The sequence below is a fragment of the Zootoca vivipara genome, chromosome 5, assembly GCF_965207765.1.
Source record: "Zootoca vivipara chromosome 5, rZooViv2.hap1.1, whole genome shotgun sequence".
NCBI lineage: Eukaryota > Metazoa > Chordata > Lepidosauria > Squamata > Lacertidae > Zootoca > Zootoca vivipara.
The window spans coordinates 84,712,200-84,727,602 of record NC_142588.1 but is presented as its reverse complement, the minus strand read 5'-3'; the positions used below and the strand labels follow the sequence as shown (position 1 = coordinate 84,727,602).

The window sequence follows — 15,403 nt, the reverse complement described above, 5'->3', positions numbered from 1 at the left end:
ATGGTTACTACAATCAGGCCTCGGTGACATTCTCAGATGCAACCAGCTGTGTCTGGAATTGAAGCCTACAGCTAGACCCTTAAAGGCTTTGGAAATAGCAAAAAATTACACTGATAGAGCAATAGCTCTACCCGCCCCTCAATTTTCCTAGCTCATCCAATTCACCACCTTCCTTTTCCCTTTCCTACCCCCCACCCTCTGGTTTCCCCAAAAGCCAGTCAGTGATCAAAATTGCTTTTCAGACCAAGATTCCAGTCCATTTAACAAATACCCACAGTGTCTGTGTGTGTAGCTTTTCTTCGTCGTCTTCCTCTTCATGTGGGGTTTCATGCAATTCCATCAATTCTCATCCTCACCTCTTTATAAGTGAGCACAGATGCTGGGAAACTATTTCAGCCCTTAAGATAAGATGCTAAGCATTGCAAGGTGTTTCAGTGGCAGAATGAGTACAGGATATAAGGGAGGCTGAGAGGAAACACTATTACTGCAGATTAGTGGCTCCCATTAACAATTGCAATGATTTCATATTGTCTCATTGGATAGGGGTAAAAAAAAAGGTGGGGCAGTAATGATGGTAATGACATCTTGTGGGTTTGGTGCTGGGAAACTACCTCAATGGGGGCTATATGCCTCATAAGATTGCAAATACAGTCATACCTCGGTTTAAGTACGCTTCGGTTTGAGTACTTTCAGTTTAAGTACTCCACGGATCCAACTGGAACGGATTAATCCACTTTCCATTACTTTCAATGGGAAAGTTCGCTTCAGGTTAAGTACGCTTCAGGTTAAGTACGGACTTCCAGAACCAATTACACTCATACTTTGGGTGAAGTATGCTTCAGGATGAGTACTCCGCAGACCCGTCTGGAACGGATTAATCTACTTTCCATTACGTTCAATGGGAATGTTCGCTTCAGGTTAAGTACGCTTCAGTTTAAGTACTCCGCAGACCCGTCTGGAACAGATTAATCCACTTTCCATTACTTTCAATAGGAAAGTTCGCTTCAGGTTAAGTTCGCTTCAGGTTAAGTACAGACTTCCGGAACCAGTTGTGTACTTAAACTGAGGTACCACTGTATGACTATATAAAATCAGATGCATGCCATGGGTGTGGATCCCTCTTAATGTATCTGTGTTAGCAGTGTTGGACTTCATTTTATATCTATATATTCTCTCCCCCCCCCCCACGCACGCACACATCACATTCGTTTTTTTCTATGTGTGTGCAATACCATTCACAAAGCCATGATGATAAACAGGATATTGGTAGTGATCAGATTCATGCCCCCCGATTGTGCCTTGGTGTAAACTCCTTGGTTCCTTGATAAGTTCCAGAGAAATGAAGTCTAGCCAGACGTAATCAGGGCTTTGAAGGCTGCCACCATACACAACTTGGTAGTCTGAACACACACACACATGGTGATAAATGTATGCCTGTCAACACAATGTCTCAAATTTAATTTCAATGCTTGCAGCAAATAAAGTCTATGAGAATTTCATACTCTGGACTACTTTGAAATGTTGATCGGATGCACTGACACTATCATTCCATTTTTCCTGAATGGATCATTATGTCATTTGTTTTTTTACACAGCATCAGTAAAAAACAACAATGGCCTTGTGGAGAAAATGCATCATTTTTGATGTTATTTTCAAGTGTCAAACTAAAAAATATATCTATGAACACACAGAGAGACTTCAGCTTACTAATATATAGCATGCTCTCTAATATTGAGTCAGGCCATTAGTCTACCTAGCTCAGCATTTCCTACACAACACTGACCAGCCTTTGGGGTTTCAAACAAGTGGTTTTCACAGCTCAACCTGGACATCCTGGTTAATAAGCCAGGAACCTCTTACTTCCAAAGCACGAGCCCCATCATTACATCCTTCAGTTTGTAAATTTTGGCCAGCCTTGGTAGTCAGCCAAAATTTGTATTAGAAAGGGGCCCTGTGCTTCCCCAAAAGGCAAAGGGCAGAATCATGTTTACGGTACCATGCTGAGATTCAGAAGTACCGTGATCACTTTTGAGGCCTAGCACAAATGTGAGGGTAATAATAAGAATCACAACCACCACCCCCACCACCACAGCAGCAACATAGCACAAAATTCTCTACACAATGAGAAAGCAGAAAGTGGGCCCACCATTAGAGTAGTGGGGGGAAAAGCAGGCAGGATGGTGCTGGGAGTTGCTCCATTGCCAAAGGAATGCTACTCTCATTGACTATTGGGGCTGGGACCGAGGGATGGGTGAGAAATTCCGCTTGCTTTGGTTTTTGATGCAAATCTTCCTAGTTCACACTTCCTGGAACATTATAAGAACTTAAAAGTGAACTAGCCTTTAATCTCCATATATAAAAAGTGTAAAGTTAAAAAAAAACCCTCCACAATAAGAGTATATATTACTTTGATGGTTAATAATAATAATGATAATAATAATAATAATAATTTATTATATATACCCTGCCCATGTGGCTGGGTAGCTTCCAACAGAAATATTATTGTTGTTGTTTAGTCGTTTAGTCGTGTCCGACTCTTCGTGACCCCATGGACCATAGCACGCCAGGCACTCCTGTCTTCCACTGCCTCCCGCAGTTTGGTCAAACTCATGTTCGTAGCTTCGAGAACACTGTCCAACCATCTCGTCCTCTGTCGTCCCCTTCTCCTTGTGCCCTCAATCTTTCCCAACATCAGGGTCTTTTCCAGGGAGTCTTCTCTTCTCATGAGGTGGCCAAAGTATTGGAGCCTCAGCTTCACGATCTGATCAGGGCTCAGGGCTGATTTCCTTAAGAATGGATAGGTTTGATCTTCTTGCAGTCCATGGGACTCTCAAGAGTCTCCTCCAGCACCATAAATATAAATACACTAATTTCTTAAATATTAAAAGCTTCCCTAAACAGGGCTGCCTTCAGATGTCCTCTAAAAGGGCTTCCGGGTTCAGCGCCAGCGCCGATCGGCGGGGTTTCGTCTCGTCTCCGAGACGGCCCGTCCCTGCTAGGAGTGGGGAGGGCAGCGAGAGCAACGCTGCGCCCCTTAGAACCTCGGGAAGGGCGTCCCGGGGGCAAATTTGCTCGGCACAGCCCCAATCCGGACTCCCCAACCCTTCGGCTAGCTCTAATAAGAGCTCCGGAGCGAGGAGGGTAGAAGTCGCGGGGGCCATTTTGAGCGGCAACGTTATTCTAGCAGGGAGAAGCTTCAAGCCGCAGGCGGAGAGCGCTGGATTCTTCTGAAAATAAAACGATTGGAAACAGACTGTAAGTAACCTCACGATTTGGATTATAAAACAATTTGGATCTGGGAGAGAGGGGAGAAAAGAGGAAGCCACCCCCCCCCCCACGGCAACAAAAGAGACAGTAAATAGAAACCCGAAGCCGTAAACAGAAGATTTGCAATTCAAAAGGATCCCTCAAAGGCATCAAAGAGAATCTCCCCTTTGATGCAGGGTGAAAGGGGAGAGAGACTGTGGTTGTGAGTGCCCTGCAGCAAGAGGTAAAGACTAAGAAAAACCTTTCTTTTCCTCGGGAGCCGGCAGCCCAGACAACCCAGTGAGTTGATCAGGATTTATAAGTCAATTTTTATTTCACTTTGTATTTCTGGACTTTGTGGAATTTCTTTTTTGGTTTAAATGTTTGTGAAATGTGAGTTCGAACTTTATTGTTAATAAGACTTGAAGAATGCAGCCAGTTTGTTAAAATGGAGTCGAGAAAATAAACTGTGATCATATTCCACCCCACGTGACAAGTTTTGACCTTGGCAGGATTGAACTATGTCAACAAAAAAGTGTTCCCCTGAGTTCCAGCGGTCTGTTTTGACCTTAATGTGGGAAACAAGAATAGAATTATGTCAAGAGGAGACACGACGGCAAGAGTTACAGCAACAATTTCAGATGGTGATGGCAGAATATGATTTTTTAGAAGATGAAGCTTTTGACACTGAAAAAGATGAATGTGAGAATGACAATGATGGTGACTGTGATTTGGAAGGAAAAGAGGAAGATGAGGACTGTGATGATTCAACACAAAATGAAGCACACCACGAAAAAAATGATGACTTTACTCTGCAAAAAGTTGGATGGAGTGCCCTGCCTTTGAGGGGGGCACGATTGGTATTACTGGAACTCCAGAACGCCCACAGGGAAGAAGGAAAAAATATGCAGAGAAGAGAAGAAATTCAGGGGTCCCGTATGGTGGCCTGGATGGCAAAAGACTGTAAACAGGGGGTGGGGTGAAGGGAAAGTGATGTTGTGATTATAAGGATGGATTAACAGGTTTATAACTGGTCTGCTGATTATGGAATTTGCTGGATTGGGGGGGTGGAGCCGGTAATCGGGGATGTAAGGTTAAATTGAGAATAGTTATAGTTTTAAAAGTGAATGGATTTTGGAAAAATGTGAAAATATGGAGGCTTATAGAGGGAGTAAAAATTAGGCACGGGAAGATAAAATGGGAGTTTGATTTTTCAGTGATTTGAATATTAGATGAAAATGTTAACAATTGATTTATAAGTTGTATAAGATACAAAGGTGTATTTTTATAAAGTAAGAAACTGTTGCAGATGATAAAAAAGGGATGAAAACCGGGGAAGGGGGGGAGGGGAAGCCCACAAAATATGGTTTTACAATTATGAATGTAAGAAAATTTTTTCTGTTTTGTATTGTTTTTTTCTCTTTTTTTGCCCTTTCTTTTTTCTCTTTTTTCCTATTTCTATTTTTCTCTTTTTTTGGTATGACAATAGATGGTTGGATGGATGGCCTCCTGCGTACTGCCCTGGTTTGCTGGAGCTCCCTGGTGGCAGGGGGGGCTTTGGGGTCAGGGGAGGGGGAGGAGGACAGAAATCCAAGCATAAAATGGACCATCTCTGACTGTTCACATACATGGGATACTTCTGTGGCAGGGGAGGACCCATGTGGGTGGGTAGAAAGGAGGTGGAAAAGGTGTTTATGTATGTACCGTTTTTTTTTTGTATTTTGTAAAATTAATAAAAAGTATGTTTAAAAAATTAAAAAAAAACAAAACAGATGTCCTCTAAAAGTCTGGTAGTCATTTTTCTCTTTGACATCTGGTGGGAGGGCGTTCCACAGGGCGGGTGCCACTACCGAGAAGTCCCTCTGCCTGGTTCCCTGTAACTTGGCTTCTCATAGTGAGGGAACCGCCAGAAGGCCCTTGGCACTGGACCTCAGTGTCCGGGCAGAACGATGGGTGTGGAGACGCTCCTTCAGGTATACTGGACCGAGGCCAGTATTGCTGCTTTCAGAGTGGTTAGCATCAGCCATGAAGAAGCTAACCTGAAATTGTCTGTCTGTCTGTCTGTCTCTATCTATCTGCAACATGCTCACAGATGTGCTGGCATCTTGCCATTGATGGGTGCATTTTCATTCTGGTGAGTTTAACCATTCAACAAGAGGTGTGAGTCCAAACACGGAAACAGGTGGGCGAAAGAAGACCTGTTTTCTGGATATATTACAGGTTTCACTACATGCTTCATCAGTCCAAAGAGTTGCACCTTCTTTCGCCCACCTGTGTTATTCCCATCAGGGTGGTGGCCTTGATTCGCCTTCCCATGATTGATTGATTGATCCATGCACCATAGCTGCCATGTTTTCGCTTTTCTCGCGAGGAAGCCTATTCAGCATAAGGGGAAATCCCTGTAAAAAAGGGATAACTTGGCAGCTATGCCATGCACATGGCTTTATGTTTCCAACTCAAGACCCATTGAAGAACATTCCACCCAGTTCATCTTTGATAAGCGGCTTTGAACATTTTTCATATTCTCCTTTGAGCTACTCTCACAGTTGTGCAGCACGGGGTTGCCGTTTCGTGTTTGGACTCATGCCACTTGTTGAACGGTTTATTAATCCAGTCTATATAACGTTTACTGTGCATGTATTTGTTTAGATACAGTTGTACTTTTATCCATTCCATGTTCGTAGTATTTCCAGGTCTTGACTTGCACATGGCACCTGAATATGTTTGTTCTTTGCATGGTTACTAGCCTATCTCTATTCTAGCTATTATTCTAGCAAATTTGGTTTTATATTGACTAGCCAGTTTGTGGTGTTGTTGTTTTGCTATTCTCCCGAGCCTACAAAATGTCTGAAAATCTCACAGATCACCTGCTGAGCATCACAGAGACTTGGAAATCAATGAGATTCTGTGCCATACCCTGAACCTTTTCAAATCTGGCCCAGATGAATTTTCACACCAGATAGTTTGTCCCACTTTTACACTCTAAAATGCTCACGTTTCATTGTCAGCCTGAATTGTGCCAACAATTTTCTGTTGGCAACGAAAGGGGCTTCAACCATCAGAAATCTAGCAAACATCAAGTTAACTTTTTCAGCCCAAAGGTAACACTAACTTATATATTGACGAGGCACAGCTGTCTTGCTCACATAATTTGTTTTGCTATTCAAAGAAATAAGTAGCTCCCTTAGCAATAGCCATATTACATTTTATCTCTAAGCTGCAGAGCTTTTTTTTCTCCCTCTTTCCTAAAAGAAAAAATATCTCCTCATGTACATGTTAATATCACATGTATTTGTGTCAAATACTACTTCTGAGGCATTGAAGAGAATAAGCTTGGAAAGAGACCCAAAGCTAGCATAAACTGAATAAATCTACTAACTATTTTTCTTTAAAAAAATAAAATTGATGATGGTTGTTAAGCCATGTTAATGATATTTTGTTCATAAATTGGATGGGTTGAGCACTACTTTTGCTATATTATACATTTCTATTCATACTGTATGTAAAAATTCAAGTGTGAATTCAATGATGACAATATAAAGGTTGTATAGTTACTTATCGCCTTGGCTCAGAGGTCACATAACTTCATACCCTCAAACATTTCTCCAATAAAAATAGGAACGTCCTAAGGAAAAGTGGGACATTCTGAGATCAAATCAGAAACCGGGACGGCTTCTGTAAATCTGGAAAATAGGGACACTTGGAGGGTCTAGTGGATCCATCAAATGGTTAAGTATGGCGGCCAGAATTCCAGAGAGCCATTCCAATATGTGTTGGAATTACAACAATTAATGCATGTATCTTATTATTTTTGGTGAGGGTCTCTATGAAAGTCTCACAAGTGACCTACAAATGTCAAACACAGCCCAGCAACATGCAAACATGTCCACCAAAGCTCAATAAGCTTTGTGTTTTTTGCTGACTGTCTGGGACTCTGAAAACAGGGAAACTGAGAAGCAAGCGGTGGGCCTAAGACATGGGGGGGGGGTGGCCTGTAGGTCTTCAGCCTGGACAGCCCTAGGTTGCGCAGGGCCAATCTGACTTATGCAGGTTTGGGGAGGATTGATTGAACTTGACAAAAACAGCAGTTAGTTGCCTTTCAAGGCTCTCTTATCCTCCGAGATGCCTTTCTCCCTCTTCCTTAAAGAGCACCTAAGTCATCCATTCCTTTGAACCTCTTCTCTCTTTCATTCTGCCAGAGGAAACCACCAAAGCAGGCCAGCGATAATTACCTCCACAGTTCAGCTACTAGGCCATTTTTAGTCAAGCCTCCCGATTATTTGAGGCATCGTTTATTCCTGACTGATGGCTGAACCAGCCTTTTAAAAAAGGAATTCTGGCATTCTTAAGAGACAGGGAACTCTGACCTTTCTGCCTTGAAGGGCCGATTTTTCTACTGCCTCCCTCACAACAATTGAGGTTTGATCACAGCCTTTAAAGGAAAGGCAGAAGATTAATGCTTCCTGGCATGCATCGCCAACACTTCCTTGCTTCTCTCAACGTTAAGCATAAATGCTGTCTTTGCTTGCATTCAGTGTTATATTCAGTTCAGTGGATATAATTGCCTTATCATTACCTACAAGAGGGACCTTTAACAAAACTCTGCAATATGGAGAGATCCAATTCCAGCCAGCAAAACTGCACCCATTTCCAGGATACTCCATTCCACATCCACATCCAGTTTCTGTCCCCCTGGAATAATCATCAGCTTGTGGCTATTGATCACGCTCAGTCCACACTGGCTATATATTTTTGTGAGAGTGGGATCTCCTCTCAATATTTTTGTTAGTTCTGCAGCCTTGGGAGTTTCCTGAACCTGCTGATTACTTCCCTCTTGTGACAAAGTTATGCTGTTTTGGCTACAGGAAAGGAGCCAGGGTTGGAAAATGACCTAGCTGTCAATGTATAGGACGGGGTGGAGTCAGTCTAAACCAGCATGGCCAAGGTCAGGGATGATGAGGGTTGTACTCAAGCACATTCAGAAATCCACAAGTTCTCTCTGTTTCATTGAGGATGTGCCAGTTGCCGCGATGGCTATGCAGCAGCAATTATATTTCATCTTTCCTCCAAGGATCTCAAGGTTTCCTACCTGTTTTGTCTCTCTCTCCCTCCTCCCCACTCCTTATTTCAGGCTAGGAGGTAGGGCTGGAGGACAATTTCATTCAATCCACGTTATCAAGCAAACTGATCTAATATGTGGATAGTAGGATAGAACACAGCTCATTCGGGAAGGGAGGTTGCTCAATGGTACAGCAGTAGTTTTGGAAAGAAGATCTCAAGTTCAATCGCTGGCATCTATAGGTAGGTTGAGAATGCCCCCCCCTCTCTGAAACATGGGAGAACCTCTTCCAATCAATATGGACAATACTGAGCTACATGGTCTTGCTCAATATAAAGCAATTATTCAATTTCTTTGAATTTCTGTGGTGCGGTTTCAGCTCAAAAAGTTCATTAAAAACCTATTTATTTCATGGGGAAATGTGCCTGTCTTTTTGGGCAGAATTGCACAGAAAGCAGAGAAATGCAGATTAAGGAGGGAAATTCAAACAAAATGCATATTTGGGGGAGTAATGCATACAAATATCACCAGTGTCGAAGCAATGATTCTTCAACATCAACTTCGTTGGGCTGGTCACATTGTGCAGATGCCTGATTATCATCTTCCAAAGCAACAATTCCGAACTTAAAAATGGAAAGTGTAATGCTGGTGGTCAACAAAAGAGGTTTAAAGACTCTCTCAAGGCAAATCTTTAAAAATGTAGTATAAACACCGACAACTGGGAAACACTGGCCCGCAAGCGCTCCAGTTGGAGAACAGCCTTTACCAAATGTGTCATGGGTTTTGAAGAGGCTCGAACTCAGGACACAAGGGAGAAACACTTGGCAAACCCTCACTGTGATAAACTCCCACCCGGAAGCCTATGTCCCCACTGTGGGAGGACGTGCGGATCCAGAATTGGCCCCTGCAGTCACTTATGGACTCACTGTTAAAACCATGTTTATGGAAGACAATCTTACTCAGCTACGAGTGATCACCAAAGAGAAGAGAAGAGAAGACAAAAATGTATACAATTCAAATACAGTGTGTTTTTAGCAAAATCTGCAGAAAATGGGATGAGATGTGTACCTAACATTGAATGCATATAAAACTGCCATGGGACAGAAATAGGATGACCCTGAATGGTTGCAGTTGCTCCAGGGTGACCTAGTGAGCTTCATGGCTGCAAAGGTGACTTGAGATAGTCCAACAGTCCAGTCACACTTTTTAATATAAGGATTGAATCGAATAATTTTGGTTCTCCCTGCCTAATAGTGAATCTTGCAGCAGCAACAACAGACAAGAAGTGCTTAGCCCAGCATAACCCAGTATGGAGATGAATAGCAATTAAAACCCTCTAAAACAAAACGAAGTAGAATGATAAGAGGTGCAAAAACTAGTGATGCAACTATTTCACATAAATGGACTGCTTCATTACCTGGAGCCATAAAGAGGGCGGGGATGACAAAATAAAATATAACGGCAGCTCCAGCTGTTGCCATAAACAGAAGCGTCAGCTTCCCCATTCGAAAGGGAAGCCACATTTATGCTTCTTCACTTAGGATGCGAGGAGCATTTTCAGAATAAAAGCCATTACTGTGGTTTATGGGATGCCATTTTATGGCACCATATATAAGATTATTAGCCGGTTCTTATTTAATGCAGAATTAGGAGGTCCTTCTCTCCCATGTCCTCCCCCCGCACCAGACTGCCACCACCCAAAGAAATGTATGTATGCTGCAGTGATGGGCATGATTCAGCCAAAGTTAAACCCTCTTAAATGCCATCAGTCCTGTTATGTGCTTAATTATTCTCCATTGAAATCTGTGGGACTTATGATGGTTGACTATCATATCACCCATAGTTGGTCTGTCCCAGTGGAAATATTTTAAGATACAGTTGAGGACATTTTTATTAATCTAGGCATTTAGATTCTATAGCATTATTTGTGGCCTGGTCTTGGCAGAGAGTTTTTTCGCTGCCATTCACTGTATTTCATTTTGTTGGTTTTGCTTTATTATGATAATGATATGATATTTTCATGCCTGTAAGCTTCCCTGCGCTTTGTTTTGAATGAGAGGTGGGATGCAAATTTAGTTGACAAACTAAATAAATTCCCAGTAGTGAGAAAAAGCTCAGTAGAGATGACCCAAACAGTAAACCGGGTCCTCCCTAACAAGAGGGCACGTGTTGCGGTGTGGCCTGGCAACCAGACCCTATGTTGTGGGTGGGCACGTTTGGATAGACACAACACCCTATTGGTGGTCCCTCGATCCTGGGTGCAATTGGGCCAGAGGGACATCAGTCAAAGTGATTGAGGGACCCTATTTAAGCCCCTGCACGTGTCCCTGAGCTTCCTCTTTTGGGTTCTGTGCATCGGAACACCCTCCCACCTCTCCCTATATTTAGGACTTGCGCTTGACCTTGCTATGCCGTCATGTGTCGTCTGTCGTTGGGACAGGGGCACGGGAGAAATTTTCCCCACTTGGCTGATTGGCTGGTGCCACTTGGGTTTCGTCTGCCACGTAGCAAATCGTCACAACTTGTAAGGTTGCAGATAGGCTCTGGTTCAGGTGATAGGGGTGGCAGGATGCCTAGCCATCCCTATGCCTTGGGTATTCCTCTAAAAGGAATCCACAGACTCATGGTTGGTCTTCCCTGTGAGGAGTTGTGCCCCGAGCCTGAGTCCAGGGCTCATCTGGGTGGAGGCTTAGCAGGGCTCCTGCTTGCCACTGTCCCAGGTGTTCACCCAAGGCTGACCTATGGTTGGTGCCCAGAGTCAGCGCTACCTGCAAGGGTGCAGGGAGCTAGTCGAACCAGAGCCTATGCAACCACTCACTTGACTGCAATCAATAAAGTTGTGGCCTAAATTTTGCCAAAAACCAAACCAAAATTTGAGTCTTGTCTGAATTTATTTCTAGGGGGTGGTTAAAAGGTCTCCACACGCAACCAATGTGTCCGAGGATTCTTGATGTCTGGCAAGAAGCCCATGGTCCTTTCAGAGGTTGTTGGACTCCAACTCCCATCACCCCCTGACCATTCACTCTGTCTGAGGGGCACTGGAGTCTGACGACATACTAAAGATGGTGCAAGCAGGGTAAATAAGATTAACAGAGGGACCAATCCTATCCGCAAGAAGCCAGCATAAAGCAAGCCAGTGTAAATTAAGCCAGTGCAAAGTTATGCCATATCCAAAGGTCATTCAGCAGTGGGGTTGTTGCTGCTGTGGTACCTAAGCCCGCAAGAGGGGAAACAAGAGTCAGGTCACGTGACTGCCAGGTCACGTGACTGCACTGAATGGGAAGATCCATCTTAAGTTTACTGTCTCTGGCTCCTTCCCATCCCTCTTTGGGACTTACACTGGCCTTGGCTCAGCCAGCATAGGCTCAGGTGGCTAAGATCCAGCTAAACTGGGATGAACAGGTTATACTGGTGTATCTTTGGCTGAGTAAGGGCTGGGGACCTTACTTTAAATAAATGGTATCTAAATTTGTTTATTCACCCTACTCCATTTTCAAATATTATTTTATGTTGAGTCCTTCTGAGTATAAGCCTGAGGGCAGGGAGCTGGATTCTAATAAAAACCGAAACCGAAATGGAAATTGCCAATGTTTGCTTATTCATGCAACACCCAGAATGGGAACCAATCCAATAAATACAATCAATATTCACTGTTACTGTCTGCAAATGATACACAATTAACTATGTTTTCCCTATTTGCATTGTGTTTCCTCAGTACTGCAATTAATGGAGTGGGATGATATAATGACAATGTATGTAAATTACATAATTATGTAAGTTGCATAGTTTTGCTGTAGCGGACAGCAGGTTGAACCATGTAGTTTTGGGTGGTGGATGAAATGCAGTGGGAAAGAAACAGTGGTGCATGCAACAATTACAGGGCAGAACAGGGAAAATGTGCCTTCTTGCAATCCTCTTCTTTCTATTCAGAAGTAAGACTTATTAAGTTCAATGGGGCTTACTTTGAAGTAACTGGATATAAGATTTCAGTCTTAGTAAATTGTAGGCGCTTTGTGAACATAAATTAAACATGTGTGAGTCCAGAATGATCACATAATTGTCACAATCAGGGCATGTATGAAGTAGTTACATCTGTTTCATAATGGCTGTGTGCCTTCACTGTTCCCCACAGCTGTAACCCTCAAACTGTTTCTTGCAAACAGTCCATGCTGACTGAACTAGGATTGCTTGATGCCTGTCCTCAAATAAAACATGACAGCTAACATTTCCCCATTTATAAATTTGCAATTAAAATTGCTACCACCACCCAAAAATGCAAAACAAGATAAGCTATGAGCATTTAAATTTGTTTTTTTTTCTGAATAGCATACACACACACAGACACACACACACACTCACACGTATACACAATCACCACAATTTTAATTTTAAAAAGGCAATCAAAAGGCCGTAATAAAAAGTGTCAAAGCAGTAATATAGCAGAATGCATTGCTTGTGAAGGGCAAGGCAATGTAGGAGATACACTTATAAAGTTGGCTGTTGTAAATACTGTTCTAAGCAAATAGTTCTCTCACACAGCGAGGACTAAATTATTCAATGAGAATCCTTGAGACATTATAGCTGCTGTGATCATTTTTCGGGGGGAATAAAATAAATCTTCATTTTCTCAAAGTGATTGAATGTTAAACAAATAGAAATATCCCTCTTTCATCTCAAAAGAGGGATCATTAACATTTAAATTAGAAAGAAATTAGACTAAAAGTTCGCAGCCCGTGAATGGAAAAGCTACTACGCAGGAAATGTGATCTGGAAAGGAGCAAAACCTTCCATGTTACAATGTATCAGGGATGTTTTACAGGAACATTGATATGGCCACATGTGTGGTGTCAGATATCCAGGAGTGACCCAGTTCAAATGCTAGCTCAAAAAACATGGGGAATGCTTAAAGCTGGAAATAAGTTTCATGGGTGTCCATGGGAAGAGAACAAAGGGGGTTGGAATCTTAAATGTATTTTTATTTATTTTAAAAATGTGTACACAGAAATGCATACCCAGGTAGTCAACAAGCGTTTTAGAGTGATCTTTGAGACAACATCTATTCAGAATGGCTGCCAAACATAGGCTCTCTGCAATTTTCTAGAGGGCAGAGTTGATTTAAAATGTTGTAATTTAAATTGTTGCAACCTAGCCTGAGACCTTAGTTTGAAGGGTGGGTAATAATTCTATTTTCATTCATTCATTGATGGTGATGGTGATGGTGATGATGAAGATTATGATGATGATACACAAATTGAATAATACACTGTGGGGGCCCAGGTAAGCCCTGCCCCCACATAATCGATCACATGATGCAGTGCACACACACCATTTGAATGACAATGTCCATCAATGTCCATTTGAATGACAATGTCCATCTTTTTGTAGGGGCCAAAGCCCCCACGGCCCCTAGGAGTTGGCTCCTCTGATACACACAGAAATACACCCTGCAATGACTTCTATTGGGATGCCTTGGGAAAGCAAGCTGGTCTAATTTATTCTAAAGATTTCCCTTGGGGTTGGGGGGGGGTATAGCTCAGTACTGGAACGTATGCTTGCATCCAGAACTTAGCTGCCAAATATCCCGTTTTTCTCAGGAAACCCCCGGATTTTAATCCGTTTCCCGCTGTTCTCTCGAATGGAGAAAAATCCCGGAAATCCCCTGGATTTCCTACCTGCCAGGGAGCCTCCGTTTTGGGTGACGCTCTTCCCATGTGTGGGCACCGGAAATCGGGCAGAGCGGCACCGGAAGTCACTTCTACGCATTCCCGACAGCAATCTTGGTGGTGGCCGCATGGCGGAGGCCATCACCAAGATGGCCACCGGGCATCTGTAGAAGTGACTTCTGGTGCCACTCTGCCTGATTCCAGTACCCACACATGGGAAGAACGGCCCCGGAAGTTGCTTCTACGCAACCTCCGGTGCCACGCCGCTGCTGATCCTGCATTTTTCAGCGGTAGACTTGGCAGGTATGATCCAGACCGTCCCAGGTTCTTCAGTTAAAAGATCAGGTTACATGTGATGAAAAAGACTTTTGCCTAAGATTGTGGTAAATCTTAGGTGGGGACTCCATATATGCTGCCATTACAACTCCTTGATCCTTCTTTCTTGATCCTCTAAGAACATAGCGATCTGATCTGAAAAGCAGGAAGTAAAGCATGCCTTGTTCCATCTGCACCCATCGCCTCCAGCGGGAAGTCCAGATTGCCAACAGACGTGAAACCAAAGCTGATCAAAGCTGGAGTTGGATGAACTCGGAGTAAGCTCAGAAATGTCAGACACAGACAGGATAGCGTTGGCAAAATGTAATTGTGGGCCCCCATCACAAAAGTGGTTAATAAAGCGAAATGAAGCTGTCAAGGATTTTTCTCATTACTTGAATGGGAAGAGCCCGATAACCGATGCATTCCTCTTGTTTTCAGAATAAACAGTTTCGCTCATTTCCAAAAGAAACCCTACATTCCTGGAGCAACTGCTAGAAGACCGCAGCACTAACGTATCGTAATGAAGCGGCTCTGATGTATTTATTGGAGGCATCGTGCATTGAGTCCACTTCTGATTTCACTTTTTCAAAATGCCGAGTGCATTCCTCCATGCACGCAACCATATTTAAAGCACGCTGAAGACGTTTTGTACCACTGCAAGGCAGCCTGAGGATGCACTTGTAGGAACAGTGGGCAGAATATGAATTATGAATCCCAAATACTACAGACCTTTTACATTGTAAGTGCATGTCCAAAGGCCACTTTTAGTCTCACTTGAAAGGCTCACATCCTCATGTGAACACTTAAAACAGAGTGAAGTTGCCTTCAGACTCAAGTAATTCAATATATTGAATTTTTCCTGCTATATATTATATGTGCGTGTTAAGGTTGGACTGAAGCATATAAACATATGCATAGAGTGGAGAGAGTGGATGGGGAGAAGTCCCCCACCCCACCCTTATAATACTAGAAGTCATGAATTCTAATGAAGCTGAATGTTGGAAGATTCAGTACAGACAATAGAAAAATACTTCTCCACTAGCTAAACTAAGTAGTTCACTTCCACAAAATGCAGAGATGGTCACTAACTTGGGTAGCTTTAAGAAAGGGTCAGACC

The 15,403-nt window shown here is 43.0% G+C and overlaps 1 protein-coding gene across 4 annotated transcripts in view; it reads right to left on the bottom strand.

The window, feature by feature from the left end:
* NAALADL2 (N-acetylated alpha-linked acidic dipeptidase like 2) overlaps positions 1–15,403 on the bottom strand; it is a 784,863-nt gene that overhangs the window by 489,556 nt on the left and 279,904 nt on the right. The window lies entirely within an intron of this gene.